At 39.1% G+C, this 16,312-nt stretch overlaps 1 protein-coding gene and 1 pseudogene across 14 annotated transcripts in view; one reads left to right on the top strand and one right to left on the bottom strand.

Moving 5' to 3' along the window:
• PDE4D (phosphodiesterase 4D) overlaps nucleotides 1-16,312 on the bottom strand; it is a 1,645,162-nt gene that overhangs the window by 462,728 nt on the left and 1,166,122 nt on the right. The window lies entirely within an intron of this gene.
• Nucleotides 14,791-14,908, top strand: LOC126070789 (uncharacterized; annotated as a pseudogene).

Below are 16,312 nucleotides of genomic sequence, written 5' to 3' on the forward strand. Positions count from 1 at the left end.
GTGTCACCCAGTATGGTAACGCATGGTGTCACACCCTCATGGACATTCTCCTGTACCAGACCATAGTCCTTAGTGATTTTTTTGCACTAATGCTACTTGTAAATTGTAATTCCCATATATCACCCCTTTTCCTTTACTTACTACTTCGTTCTCAAAAAAGGTATTTTATAGGATCACAAATACTAATTACCACAATATTGTAGCTAAAACACCAGAAAGTTTGACTAAATCAGTGACTATAAAAACGCCAGCAGAAACAACAACAGTGCATGTTTGTAGTGCGTGCAGATGAAACCACGTGATTAGAAGCGTCATTATAATTGAGTAATAATGGCAGCTCTGACCGGAGGACATTAACCAAAAAACCCTTTGCCACTGAGTTGATTCTGATTCATTGTGACCCTATAGGGCAGAGTAGAACTGCTCCATAGGGTTTCCAAGGAGTGTCTGGTGGATTTTAACTGCCGACCTTTTGGTTAGCAGCTGAGCTCTTAACCACTGTGCCACCAGGGCTCTGGAGGGCACTAGGAGATTCAAAAGGTAAATTTGCATAGAGTTTTAGCCTTGTATGTATATTGATACATGTAGGCTGGGCTTACAAAAAATGTTTTTGCTGTTAAAACTAACTACAGGGATATTTTTATAAAAAATAATACATTTCTGCTGAAACACTGCACAAAAATTTTATAGACAATCATTTTGGTATCACCCCTCCTGACGATGTCACCCAGTGTGGCCCATACCTCCCACAGCTCCTTAGTGATGCCATTGTCCTCTACTCTTTTGCTTCAATTTGTACTTCTGCACAAGTTGCTTTCTAGGCCTTCTAGAGACCTGATTGAAACCCTAATGGTGTAGTGGTTAAGAGCTACGGCTGCTGACCAAAAGGTCAACAGTTCAAATCCACCAGGTGCTCCTTGGAAACTCTATGGGGCAGTTCAGCTCTGTCCTATAGGGTCATTATGAGTCAGAATCAGCTCAACCACAATGGGTTAGAGATCTGACATCATAAAACTTCCCTCTGTAGTTTTTTTTTGGGCGGGTAGGTCTCCTGTGTTGATTACAGCATCTCATTACTTGTTCAATAGTTTACTCCTTGTTTCCAGGGTGTCACACCCTGCAAAAGCCTAACCCCTAACAAAGTGGATAAAACCCTTTGCTGTTAAGTCGATTTCAACTCATAGCGACCTTACAGGAAAGAGTAGAACTGCCCCATAGAGTTTCCAAGGAACGTCTGGTGGATTTGAACTTTGCAGCCGTAGCTCTTAACCACTGTGCCACCAGGGTTTCCAACAAAGTGAATAGGCTTTAAAAGGCTTTAATTATTTTCACATCTTGCATGACTGCTTTATTCTGCCCTTACACTTATGGGTGGTTTGACATGTTACAGGATTTTATTTTGAAAATAAAATCCGTTCAAGATATTGAAGCCATCCATGGCTTCACTGTATTCCAGCACGTATGGTTGTTTTTCAGTAATCTGATGTCAATGTTATTTTCGTTCTTAAGATTTTGGCTTTTTTTTTTTTTTTTCTTCGAAGGCTTTGTATATGATGGTGTTGCAGAATTTCCTGAACATGTGTCTTGTGTGGGTCCTTCTTCATTTCCTGTGCTGAGCACCCAATGTTCCCTTATGATTTGATAATTTATGTCCCTCAGTTATGAGAAATGTTCTAGCTTTATTCATATATTTATTTTAAAAATAATTCCTCTATTCCACTAACTAAAAAAAAAAAAAAACCCAAACTGGTTGTTGTCGAGTCAATTCCGACTCTCTATATAGAGACCTGTAGGATAGAGTAGAACTGCCCCATAGAGTTTATAAGGAGTTCCTGGTGGATTTGAACTGCCGAACTTTTGATTAGCAGTCATCGCACTTAACCACTACACCACTGGGAGATGATATAAACACAAGTGAGCCCTGGTGGGGCCGTGATTAAGCTTTTGGCTGCTAACCAAAAAGGTTGGAATCACCAGCTACCCCAGGGGAGAAAGATGTAGCAACCTGCTTCCACAAAGATTAGTCTTGGAAACCTTATGGGGCAGTTCTGCTCTGTCTACAAAGTTGCTACATGGTTGCAATGAGTCAGAGTCAACTCCAGGGTAATGGGTTTTTTCGGATATAAACACATGTGGCCAGTTTACCACCATTAATCAGAAGTCTGTGTTGTTTAGATTATTGACGCAATTGCTCCTCTTTATTAAAAAAAAAAAAAAAATTGCTGTTGAGTCAATTCTGACTCATAGTGGCCCATAGGACAGAGTAGAACTGCCCCATAGGGTTTCCAAGGCTGTGAATCTTTATGGAAGCAGACTACCACATCTTTCTCCCACAGAGTGTCTGGTGAGTTCAAACTGTTGACCTTTCAGTTAGCCGCCAAGCGCTTTAACCACTGCTTGACCAGGGCTCCTACTACTTCTCTTACCATGGATTAAAAATGATTTTATCTATTAAAAGCAGAAAAGGCATAAGAACATTTTCCAAATACATGGAATACTGGTCTTAGAGATTTTAAGAGTTTGATCAAATAATAAAAAAAGGAGAAGAAAAGTGAAATAATTTGGGAAATATTGGCTTCACAATTTTAAATAAAAAATGTTTTATTGCAGGACTTCTAAGAGCTTTAGATATACTAACTGGAATGTGATGATTCTAGAAGGTGGAGAGCATTTCTGAAATAATGGAGCCCTTCCTCCTGGGACACCAGTTAACATCAGAGGAAGCCATCTTTTAGACTATGATTTGAAACATGCAGCACAAGGGATCTTAAACTAAGTTTTATACCAATCACAACCTCTCTGTTACTCCTGTAAGAATTCTTTCATCTTAACTGGAAAGGTAAAATGAATTGCTAATCGCTTTAAAAACAGCCTGACTGTACTGAGGAATAAAACACACTCATGCACTTTTAGGTTAGTGCTTTATCCATTAGATCAAATTGACTACTAAATTAAAATTAATCTTAATATTTGGTTTATGATCACTTAATGTAAAAAAAAAAATCCTTTCCCAGGATGTTCTACATTAGAAGTGAATTTCTCACCATCCTGACATTTGTTCAAGCAATTTGCATACATTTTTAAACCTACCTTTATGTCTCTAGTTCTACATGTGTCAAAATGTTCTCTATGAGCACCAATCCCATTCAATACCCTGAAAACCAAACAAACAAACAGATAGACAAAAACAAAAAACGATTCCATGTTTAATGAAGTTTGGGATATTCTGTATATGGTATATCCTTCCTGAGATTTACAATATTTATTTAGCCTATTAAAGACATTGGGACTCTTAAAGGAAAGTACCACTTTAATTTCGTGAAGCTCAGCTTATTTGGCCATGGAACTTTTCTGCATATAGCACTTAATCGATGTTATGTGTAACTAGCATTCTACAGAACTCACTTTGGGAAATACTGATCTAGTCTACCCTGGTTCTTAACAGAAAGAAATGACGAAAGCAGAGTATTGTGAATGTTAAAGGATAAAAAAAAAAAAAAAGTTCCAGAGATCTTGCCCGAAAGGGATGAGTTTTGTGAATATGTTTCGTTTCCTAGTGAGAAAGAGGTACGGCTAGCTAGCAGTTTAATTGTATCTACGTACTTAGGGTGGGATCTGGGTCAGGACGACTTATTGTGTGTTGACTTTATTTACACATGGGGATGTGGTTCAAGGCTAAGTTGTAATTCCAAAATACATCTTTTATTATGGTGAGAAGGAACATCAAGTGTCTTTGTAAGTGACATACCATGACTGACAGGGGCATAATATTAAAATTTTATCTTCGGTGATGTCAGTAACATTAACAGACTAAAAAAGTATAAACAATAAGATTTAGCTTAGGGACTCAAACGATGTAACAAAATTATTTCATCTCGACTTTAAATAAGAGCTTTATCTATTTGTGTGTGTATTTATCTATGTTATGAAATTATGTGAGCGTAAGGTTTGGGGGTAAAGAGACAATGAGATGAAATTCTAGTTTTCACTCCAAAAGGTTTTAAACCTTCATCCTGTATTATGTAAAATGATAGGCCTAAATTAAAAACCCACTGCCATCCAGTTGATTCCTTATAGTGACCCTATAGGACAGAGCAGAACTGCCTCATACGGTTTCCAAGGAGCGGCTGGTGGATTTGAACTTCTGACCTTTTGATTAGCAGTCAAGCCCTTAACCACTATGCCCCCAGGGCTCCTGGCCTAGATTAGGGGTTTATAATATGGTGCAGTGGTTAAGAATTTGGCTGCTAACCAAAAGGTAGCAGTTTGAATCCACAAGCTGCTCCTTGAAAACCCTATGGGGCAGTTCTGCTCTGTCCTATAGGGTCCCTCTGAGGCGGAATCAACTCGACAGCAATTCGTTTGGTTTGGGTTTTACCCACAAACAGGTTCATGAGTGAACTCCAGGGGAGCTTGTGAAACCTCTGAAATTATAGGAGAAATTTTGCGTGTAATTGTATTTTTCAAGGGAGAGGGACCATAGACTTAATAAAATTTTCAAAGCACCCTAAGAACCCCCAAAAAGGAAAGATCATTTGAGGAGATAATCTCTAAGGACACTCTTTTACAATTATAGTTTTATAAAATTTCTTATGGAAGGTGTCATAAGTTATGTTTATGATATTTAGAAATTTCTTTGCTGGAACTTTCATTTTTAGATATGGAAGAAATTTTTTAAAAATTCAAAATCCTATAATTAGTTAATAGGAATTGGCTAAAACATGCTTAATTATATAAAGATTTAGTATTCTCTTCTATTCTGCACCTAGGGCAGAGAGCCGATTTTTACCCAAAAGTTTTTTTTTTTTTTTTTTAACGAGAAACTCAATTGCCCACAAGATGGCTCTCTATTAACTTGTATATATGAGTTTCTCAAACCAATTTCTCAAAACACTGTTTCTAACCGGCTCTTTTCCTTAAAAAAATGTCATATTCAAAATAAATGATTTTCTATCATTGTTTCACTTCCATGCTTAAGCAGTAGCAATAACTGAGTTTGCTAATTTTTTGAGTGAATGGATAAATGGATGGATGTTCTCAGATATTCACAAATTATTTAAATTTCTGTAATGTGCACGGCCCTATGTTAAGCATGGTGGCAGATTTAGAAACAAGCAAACAAAAAGTTAAAGTTTAAAAAGCATATCATGCTTCCCACCTTTCAGGGAAGACAAGATTTTCATACCAAAAGATTTCAGAATATATTTAAATGAAAAATGGTAGAGACATACTACATTTGTACAAAGAAAGGAAGAATTAATGTGGAGTTCAATTAGGTAAAAGAAATTATGAGTTGGTTTGGCCTTTAAAGCATCTCAGACTCGTATGAGAAAAGGGTAAGGGGGAAAATATTCTGGAAAGGCCAAACAGCTGGAGCCATAGCTCAGAATTATGTGACAACGGCATTCAAGAAAATGACCTCCCTAGAGATAAGACTAGGGGTTACATAAGGTGTTCAACGTCATTCCAAGAGAAAGGCAAGGTAATTAATATTTATTGAACCTTACTATGGCTTATGTCATGATTAAATCATGCCCCTCTCCACCCTGAAAATGATGTGTGTGGCTCTTTTTGTTGTGTGCCATCGACTGGATTTTGACTCAGAGTGACCCTACAGAATAGAGTTTTCTGGGCTGTAATTTTTATGGGAGTAGATTGCAGGGTCTTTTTTCTTGCAGAGCTGATGGTGGGGTTTGAACCACCAATTTTTGGGTTAATAGCCAAATGCTTAAGCATTGCACCACCAGAGTTTCTTGCATTTGGATTAAAGAAATAAAATAACTAATAGGTAATATTTGGTAAATGTGAATAATGCTACTTAATAGCTACCTTCTATTATCTGTTTCACCGAAATACTTAAATTGGAATTGCGGTACCGTATCTGAGTGTTTTGAGGGTAAATGGGTCTTCCCTAAGTAAATCCCAGTATAAAATCTCCAGGGGAAGAGAATGATCCTTAGAGAGGAAAACAGAATTAAGGAGGTGGGCTTTAAGTGAGCATGAGAGGAGATTACATTTCTCTCTTGATTCTTAGTCTCTTGGGTGAACACTGTCTTTTAGAGAACTCTCATTTAGTACAGATTAAAGACGGCTTCTGCTGCAGTGTGGAATAGGAACTAGGAAAGAAAACTTTTCACGAGGGACTGAATGTGAGTAAAATATTTCCTATAATAAGTCAAATTTTCTACTTTTATGTTGCTTTGATTTTACTTATTTCCTTTTATTAGTAAAGTCTTGCTTAAAAATTCCTGCCTTGTTGCTACTAAGAAAAGGAAGGATTTTGTACTCATATTTTAAACAAATCGGGTTAATTGGAGCAGTCCACGTCTCTTCAAAGGATGGTAATAACCAAAATTTGCCAGACCCCAGGAAAAAGAACATATCTTAAAGAGAGTTGAGACAAATAGTCAAGCTACTTCTCTATAAATTGAGAATTTCCTTCTATTCCAAACTTGAACTCCAACTTGTAAGTCAAACTATCTATTCAACATGCCAGCTTGGGTTTCTTGTAGACATCTCAAACTTAACATGTTCAAAACTGTGTTTCTGAACTTCCCCAAGCCTTGTCTTCTGGATGTCTTTTCTACGTCAGTTGATAGAAAGCCTGTTTTCCTAATTGCTCAATCCAAAATCTTGGTATAATTCTTGATTTCTCTTATTACATCCCATATTCACCTATAATGAAATTCTGTCATCCTCCCTTCAAAATATGTACAGAATGCGATCCCTTTTTACTCTCCACTGCTCCATGGACCATGATCAACCACAGTCTTCTCAAGGCAGTCTCTTAATTGGTCTTCCTGCTTCTTCCCGTACCCCCTAAAGTCCATTCCCAAATCAGTAGTCAGAGTAACCCTGTTAAAACCTGCTCAAAGATCCTTGCTGCTGGCTTACTCTTGTTTCACTTAGAATTAAGGTCAAAGTCATGGATTGAATTATGTCCCCCCAAAAATGTGTACATCAGTTTGGCTGGGCCATGATCCCAGTATTGTGTGGTTGTCCTCCACTTTGTGATAGTAATTTTATGTTTTTATATAATTTTAGGAAACCCTGGTGGCATAGTGGTTAAGTGCTACGGCTGCTAACCAAAGGGTCGGCAGTTCGAATCCACGAGGAGCTCCTTGGAAACTCTATGGGGCAGTTCTACTCTGTCCTTTAGGGTTGCTATGATTTGGTATCGACTTGACGGCACTGGGTTTGGTTTGGTGGTATGTAATTTTATGTTAAAGAGGATTAGGGTGGGATTTTAACACCCTTACTAAGGTCATATGCCTGATCCAGGGAGTTTCCCTAGGGTGTGGCCTGCACCACTTTTTTTTTTTTTTAAGTAATTTTTATTGTGCTTTAAGTGAAAGTTTACAAATCAAGTCAGTCTCTCACATATAAACTTATATACACCTTACTACATACTCCCATTTACTCTCCCCCTAATGAGTCAGCCCACTTCCTCCTTCCAGGCTCTCCTGTCCTGACTGTTTTGCCAGTTTCTAACCCCCTCTACCCTCCCATCTCCCCTCCAGACAGGAGATGCCAACACAGTCTCAAGTGTCCACCTGATACAAGTAGCTCATTCCTCATCAGCGTCTCTCTCCAACCCATTGTCCAGTCCCTTCCATATCTGATGAGTTGACTTCGGGAATGGTTCCTGTCCTGGGCCAACAGAAGGTTTGGGAACCATGACCGCTGGGATTCTCCTAGTCTCAGTTAGACCATTAAGTCTGGTCTTTTTATGAGAATTTGGGGTCTGCATCCCACTGTTTCCCTGCTCCCTCGGGGGTTCTCTGTTGTGCTCCCTGTCAGGGCAGTCATCGGTTGTGGCCGGGCACCAGCTAGGTCTTCTGGTCTCAGGATGATGTAAGTCTCTAGTTCATGTGGCCCTTTCTGTCTCTTGGGCTCATAATTACCTTGTGTCCTTGGTGTTCTTCATTCTCCTTTGATCCAGGTGGGCTGAGACCAATTGATGCATCTTAGATGGCCACTTGTTAGCATTTAAGACCCCAGACACCATACTTCAAAGTGGGATGCAGACGGTTTTCTTAATAGAATTTATTTTGCCAATTGACTTAGATGTCCCCTGAAGGCATAGTCCCCAAACTCCCACCCTTGCTCCACTGACCTTCGAAGCATTCAGTTTATCCCGGAAACTTCTTTGCTTTGGGTCCAGTCCAGTTGAGCTGACCTTTCCTGTATTGACTATTGTCCTTCCCTTCACCTAAAGTAATTCTTATTTACTGTCTAATCAGTAAACAACCCTCCCTCCCTCCCCCCTCTTGTAACCCACCCTCCCTCCTTCCCCGCTCTCGTAACCACAGAAGAATGTGTTCTTCTCAGTCTAAACTGTCTCTCAAGATCTTATAATAGTGGTCTTATACAATATTTGTCCTTTTGCATCTGACTAATTCACTCAGCATAATGCCTTCCAGGTTCCTCCATGTTATGAAATGTTTCACAGATTCATCACTGTTATTTATCGATGCGTAGTATTCCATTGTGTGAATATACCACAATTTATTTAACCATCCGTTAATGGACACCTTGGTTGCTTCCAGCTTTTTGTTATTGTAAACAGTGCTGCAATAAACACGGGTGTGCATATACCTGTTCGTGTAAAGGCTCTTATTTCTCTGGGATATATTCCGAGGAGTGGGATTACTGGGTTTTATGGTAGTTCTATTTCTAACTTTTTAAGAAAACGCCAGATAGATTTCCAAAGTGATTGTACCATTTTACATTCCCACCAGCCGTGTATAAGAGTTCCAATCTCTCCGCAGCCTCTCCAACATTTATTATTTTGTGTTTTTTGGATTAATGCCAGCCTTGTTGGAGTGAGATGGAATCTCATTGTAGTTTTAATTTGCATTTCTCTAATGGCTAATGATCGAGAGCATTTTCTCATGTATCTGTTAGCTGCCTGAATATCTTCTTTAGTGAAGTGCGTGTTCATATCCTTTGCCCACTTCTTGATTGGGTTGTTTGTCTTTTTGTGGTTGAGTTTTGACAGAATCATGTAGATTTTAGAGATCAGGTGCTGGTCGGAGATGTCATAGCTGAAAATTCTTTCCCAGTCTGTAGGTGGTCTTTTTACTCTTTTGGTGAAGTCTTTAGATGAGCATAGGTGTTTGATTTTTAGGAGCTCCCAGTTATCTGGTTTCTCTTCATCATTTTTGGTAATGTTTTGTATTCTGTTTATGCCTTGTATTAGGGCTCCTAACGTTGTCCCTATTTTTTCTTCCGTGATCTTTATCGTTTTAGTCTTTATGTTTAAGTCTTTGATCTACTTGGAGTTACTTTTTGTGCATGGTGTGAGGTATGGGTCCTGTTTCATTTTTTGGCAAATGGATATCCAGTTATGACAGCACCATTTGTTAAAAAAACTATCTTTTCCCCAATTAACTGACACTAGGCCTTTGTCAAATATCAGCTGCTCATATGTAGATGGATTTATATCTGGGCTCTCAATTCTGTTCCGTTGGCCTATGTGCCTGTTGTTGTACCAGTACCAGGCTGTTTTGACTACTGTGGATGTATAATATGTTCTAAAATCAAGTACAGTGAGGCCTCCCACTTTCTTCTTCTTTTTCAGTAATGCTTTACTTATCCGGGGCTTCTTTCCCTTCCATATGAAGTTGGTGATTTGTTTCTCCATCACATTAAAAAGTGTCATTGGAATTTGGATCAGAAGTTGCACCACTTTTTATCTTACAAGAGATAAAAGGAAAGGGAAGCATGCAGAGAGTTGGGGACCTTGTACCACCAAGACAGCAGTGCCGGGAGCAGAGCGCATCCTTTGGACCTGGGGTCCCTGAGCAGAGAAACTCCTAGTGTGGAGGAACATTGATGAGAAGGCTGACAGAGAGAGAAAGTCTTCCCCTGGAGCTGATGCCCTGAATTTGGACTTTTAACCTATTTTACTGTGAGAAAATAAACTTCTCTTTGTTAAAGCTGTCCACTTGTGGTATTTCTCTTATTACAGCACTAGATGACTAAGACAGTCACTATTAAGATCATTGAAGCTCTAAATAACCTGTCACCTACCTGCTTCCTCTCCCCCTAGCCCGTTATGTTTCATCTCCAACTTCAACTCCTCTTACTCCTCACTTTGCTACTTCATTCCAGCCATGAGACCTCCTTACTATTCCTCAGTTTAAGCAGGGACACTATTTTCCCTCTGCTTATAATGCTCACATATTCATCTCCTTTATGTGTTTACTCAAATGACACCTTTTTAATATTTCCTAAACACCTTACTTAAAATTCTACCCTACATAAGAAACATATTCCTTAACTTCTTCTCTGATGCATTTTTCTTCAAAACATTTATCAAAAAATTCCTCTTTGTCTCTGTCTCTCTCCCTCTCTATAAACACAAAAATATGTATATATACATACACACATGTGTATATATATATTTATATACATATATATAAATTTAAATTATTTTTTTCTTGATTTTCTCCACCAAGTAAAATATAAGCACTATGTAAGTAGAATTTTTGTTGGTTTTGTTCACTGTTGTATTCCAGTACATAGAATAAAGCTTGGAAAATAGTATACATTCAATAGATATTTATTGACTAAACACTTTATTTTAGTCTGGATTTCTATGTTCTCTTGAAAAAACAAAAAAAAAAACTGCCAACACTGGACTGCATTTTCATATGGCTACAGTTCTGGGGCACCTAGAAGCTGCTGCACATGCCGATGAAGATGTAATCTCCCATTGGCCAGAGTCCCCACCTGACTTGGCCATTTCTATGACCTGCCTGGGCCCTGCCGATATGTGAGTTGGAACCTCTACTGAGTGAGTCCTGAAATGGGGAGTGACAGAATCAAAAGAGGACTTTTGCTATGCCATCTCTGAGCCATGGGTAGGACTGGCTGATGAACTTGAATCAGACATGCCCATTATTATCTGCTGTCCAAGTCCACACATGGATGGATGAAGACCTGTGTGAGGTTAAGATAGCCAGAGATATTTGGAGAATTTTTCCCCCTTTTCCTTTCCTGACTTTGTATTTCCATACCATCTGTAGTCTGTGGAAATCTCTCAGTGGTAAGAAAATAGTCCAGTCTGGTGATTTAGGAATAAAAAAAGAAGATTCTGGTTATTTTTTTAATTGAAACATCATGCAAAACTTATGTTCAACAATGGGCAGATGGTGAGTACAGTATTGAAAATATAATAGATGGTCTCCTTTCTTTTACTCTGAAACCAGAATAAAATTAAAGTTTTAATCATTCCAGAAAGGATATATGTTAATTAAAATTGAAAGATGAATGAGGAAAAGTTTTCTTTAAGCTCTTTAAAACAATTTCACTCGGTAAGCCCCAGGGTTGGATTATTATTTTTATTCTATTATTTAGGGGTGCTGCCTTGTGGGACTTAGTGTTTCAGATTCTGGATAGTGATCTGTTTAGATTGAAGATATCATAAGGCGTTTTCCACCTTTGATGCTCTGAAATGGTTTCCTTCTAGTTGCTGAAATATAGTCTGTCATTTTGGCTGCCAACCAGAACCACGGAGCCCCACAATCTGTAGTGGCAGATAAATGACAGCAGATGGAAACAAGCTTGCATCCTGTTTCACCAGCAAGCTTTCAGCCTTTGAAGAAGGGATGTGCCCCTGAAGCATTTTGCAGGTTGTTCATCCAGCGTCAGTGTCACTGTCATAGCTGGTGAAAGGGAAACTGGCAAATCACTATACATAGTAGGCAAAATGCCACCCTCACAGATTCCTCTAGGCATATTCTCTTCACTCACATCTTATCTTTTTGCCGAGGGCAGGCTTCTGGGCCTAGATGTCTTGCTTGCCTGGAATTGTCTTGCCCAGTGTGTAGACGGATAATTAATATTATCATTGAAGCATGCCATGTCATTAACAGTCATTCCCTTAGTGCTATCAGTACACTAGGAAATGAACACAAATGTGAAATTACAACTTATCATCATATACTATATTACAGGTTCACTATACTATGCAATGACTTTTAAAATTACTATTATTAGAAATGATAAAAGCAAACAGTTACAAATCTTCAAAATATATTACCTTTTAAATCCTCACAACAACCTTATGAGTGTAGCATTACCAATCTCAATTTTGATTTAAGAGTTTTTAATTTAGGAGTTATTACTCAAAGTTAGTAATAATAATAATAGCTAGCATAAGAATGTTTACTATGTATTAGGTATTACTATGTTCTTGTTGTTGTTAGGTGCCTTTGAGTCAGTTCCAATACATAGCAACCCTATGTACAGCAGAATGAAACACTGCCCTGTCTTATACCATCCTCACAACTATTGCTACGTTTGAGCCCATTGTTGCAGCCACTGCATCAATCGATCTCGTTGAGGGGCTTCCTCTTTTTTTGCTGACCTTACCAAGCATGATGTCCTTCTCCAGAGACCGATCTCTCCCGATAACTTGTCCAAAGTATATTAAGGCAGAGCCTTGCCATTCTCGCTTCCAAGGAGCACTCTGGTTGGACTTCTTCCAAGACAGATTTGTTCATTCTTCTGGCAGTCCGCAGTATATTCCATATTCTTCACCAACACCAGAATTCAAAGGCATCGTCTCTTCTTTGGTCTTCCTTTTTCATTGTCCAGCTTTTGCTTGCATATGAGGCTATTGAAAATACCATGGCTGGGGTCAGGCACACCTTAGTGTACTCAAGGTGATATCTCCGCTTTTTAACACTTTAAAGAGGTCTTTTGCAGCAGATTTGCCCAGTCCAATACATTTTTTGATTTCTTGACTGCTGCATCCATGAGCATTGATTGTGGATCCAAGTAAAATGAAATCCTCCACCACTTTAATTATTTCTCCACTTATCATTGTTACTTATTGGTCCTGTAGTGAGAACTTTTGTTTTCTTTATATTGACGTCCAATCCATACTGAAGGCTGTAGTCTTTGATCTTCATCAGTAAGTGCTTCAAGTGTAAAAGGAGACTACCTGTTACATTTTTGGTGCTGTACTGACCGTCTGCCCATTGTTGAAGATAAATTTTGCTTCAAGTCGTCTTTGCTTTCGGTAAGCAAGGTTGTATGATCTGCATATCCCAGGTTGTTAATGAGTCTTCCTCCAATCCCGATGCCATGATCTTCTTCATATAGTCCAGCTTCTCGGACTATGTGCTCAGTATAGAGATTGAATAAGTATGATGAAAGGACACAATCCTGACACACACCTTTTCTGATTTTAAACCATGCAATATCCCTTTGTTCTGTTCAAACAACTGCCTTTTGGACTATGTACAGGTTCTGCATGAGCACAATTAAGTATTCTGGAATTCCCATCCTTCACAATAGGTATTACTATAAATACATGTATTATATTTGTGTGTGTGTGTTTGTGTTTAATCCTAACAACAGTTCTGTGAGTTTGTGTTATCTTTCTCATTTAGAAATGAGTATGATAACAGTAATAATTAAATATTGATAAAACTAGTAATAACAGCTAACATTGTATGTTTAATATGCACTGGGCATTAACAGTAATAATTAAATATTGATAAAACTAGTAATAAAAGCTAACATTGTATGTTTAATATGCACTGGGCATTATAGACATTATCTCTTTTAGTCTTCAAATGGAGTTGACATTACTATCTGGTTTTAGAAATGAGGAAACTGTAAGAATCCAAGAACAAACAAGTAGTAAGTGGAAACCTGGTTTTTTAGCTCAGATACTGGGTCAAAGCCTGGACCCTCTGCCAGTGTGCTATAGTGTAGGCAACACATTCTGGAAACACAGGTACAAGGTGAGATACCACTTGTGACCACCAGTAGTTAATACAGGGTAACGTGTATTTTATAACATATTGCCTCAGTTAGAAAACACAATTTAACATCTGTTTTCTGACGGCCAACTACATACAAAGCTGTGTGCCAAGCAATGAAAGAAATGAAAAGAAAAAAAGGGTTAAGAAACAGGTGCCATCCTCAAAGGAACTTGTACTCCCATAGGGGAGACAAATATGTACGTGAGCAATGCAAGAGAGTGAAAGAGGCGAGCAGAGCTGGGGTGGGTGTTGGAGAACAATTGTTACAAGATGAAGCTCTGGGGTTAGTACATTGAAATATCTGAGGTTCTCACGGACTATTTGTTCCTCTCTACTGACTTGACTCCAGTTACATTTAGCTGCGTTGATGCTGCTCCTGCAGCTGCTGATTTTCTCAGTTAACAGAAAAGGAAGGAGGAGCAGAGCAAGAGCATTGGCTGTTACTGCTCAGCAAGGGAACCGTACAGCTCTAGAGGGAAACATCTGAACGTTTGTGAGGCTCTGTTTATTTACTTGGTTCTAGGCACACCTGTTTTTCGGGAAGCCTGGCAGTCCAATGAGCAGAATAGACTCCCTGCACACTAGAAAGTCCTCCCCTTGGACAAAGCACAGGGCTTTTCTGCCAAACCTAGGAGCTCTCGTGGCATGTGTGCTGCCAACCACCTGAAGGCCAAAAAGATTTTCTGGATGTTTTTCAGGCAAAGGCAATTCTAAGGCTGCAAGGAACAGCCTGGGTCGTGATAATTCTGAGAGACAATTTACAGTTACAGTGTAGCTGTAAAGAAGTCAGATGTACTCTGCAAGCTGTGCACACAAAATCAACTTATTTACGCCCCCTTTTCACTCAAGTAGGGTGAACAGTTGCATGGAAACCACTCCTCTGAAACAAGATTGCTTCATTTAAAGTGTGAATTTAACAACTCATTACAATGACTTTTTTTTAAATTCTGATCATTCTACGTAAGTATCCTGCCTACCAGTGAAAAAAGACTGGAGGTAGAGAGCAGTCTATGGCCGTACTACCCTCTATGCCCCGGATCCGTCTGATCTCAAAAGCTAAGCAGGGTCAGGCCTGGTTAATACTTGGATGGGAGACCTCCTGGGAATACCAGGCTCTGTAGGCTTTTAGGATAGCTTGGTGGCATAGTGGCTAAGTGCTATGGCTGCTAACCAAAGGTCGCCAGTTCAAATCCACCAGGTGCTCCTTGGAAACTCTATGGGGCAGTTCTACTCTGTCCTGTAGGGTCGCTATGAGTCAGAATCGACCCAATGGCAACGGGTTAGAAAGTAGCAGTTATGTATCATCTTTAGAGTGATAGGACAATAGGGTGATCTATACCTGAACAGCGCGTCATGTAAGAAGAGGTGAGGACAAACTGCCTTTGACATCTGCCCCTCACTCATCATCAGCATTGATCTGCCGGTCTGACTGATCATATGTTCATGTCTCCTTCTTCTCCAGAAAGATCAGGGGAAGCCAGCCTTACCTCTGCCAATAAAAAGCACCACTAATCCCTGCTCTACCCTTAGTGGTGACGTTAAACCTACCAAATATTAAAAAATAGATGGAATATTTCCCTCAAATAGCAAGTTCAGTCCAGGACCTTTAACTATGATCATGCTAATAAACATAGGACATTTATCATATTTGAAATTTGATTGTTTTGGGTTCGTTTTTAAATTTACAAAAAATTATTTAAATATACGCTTATTATATTTAAAAAAAAAATTGCCATTGAGGTGATTCCAACTTATAGCCACCCTACAGGACAGAGTAGAACTGCCCCGTAGAGTTTCCAAGGAGCCCCTGGCAGATTCGAACTCCTGGCCCTTTGGGTAGCAGCCATAGCACTTAACCACTATGCCACCAGGGCTTCCCATACACATGCATATTATAATAAATAGGAAACCCTGGTGCTGTAGTGATTAAGTGCTACATCAGCTCATCAAAAGCTCAGCTTATAGCGACCCTACAGAACAGGGTAGAACTGCCCCATAGAGTTTTCAAGGAGCACCTGGTGGATTCGAACTGCTGAGCTTTTGATGAGCCGATGTAGCACTTAATCACTACGCCACCAGGGTTTCCTATTTATTATAACATGCATGTGTATAGGAAGCCCTGGTGGCATAGTGGTTAAGTGCTACGGCTGCTAACCAAAGGATCAGGAGTTCGAATCCGCTTGGAAACTCTATGGGGCAGTTCTACTCTGTCCTATAGGGTCGCTATCAGTCAGAATTGACTTGACAGCCCTGGGTTTGTTTGTGTCTTTTTTTTTTTTTGGTATGTGTATATATATATGTACTTTTTTTTTTTTTTTCTTTGCAAATTGTATAACACAAGGCTTAGAACAAGGAACAGGAATCCTTGGTGCCACGCCTCCCACCAGGACTCTCTTAAACTCTTAGTCCTTTCTTGTGCTATTTAATTCCATACTTCTAATTGACTCCCCATTAAAAAGATGAGGATTTCACACTCTTTTCACCATCTCACCTCTCCCCTACATCTCTCCTTCCAATATAGTTACAAA

This window comes from Elephas maximus, chromosome 2 (genome assembly GCF_024166365.1).
Source record: "Elephas maximus indicus isolate mEleMax1 chromosome 2, mEleMax1 primary haplotype, whole genome shotgun sequence".
Classification (NCBI taxonomy): Eukaryota; Metazoa; Chordata; class Mammalia; order Proboscidea; family Elephantidae; genus Elephas; species Elephas maximus.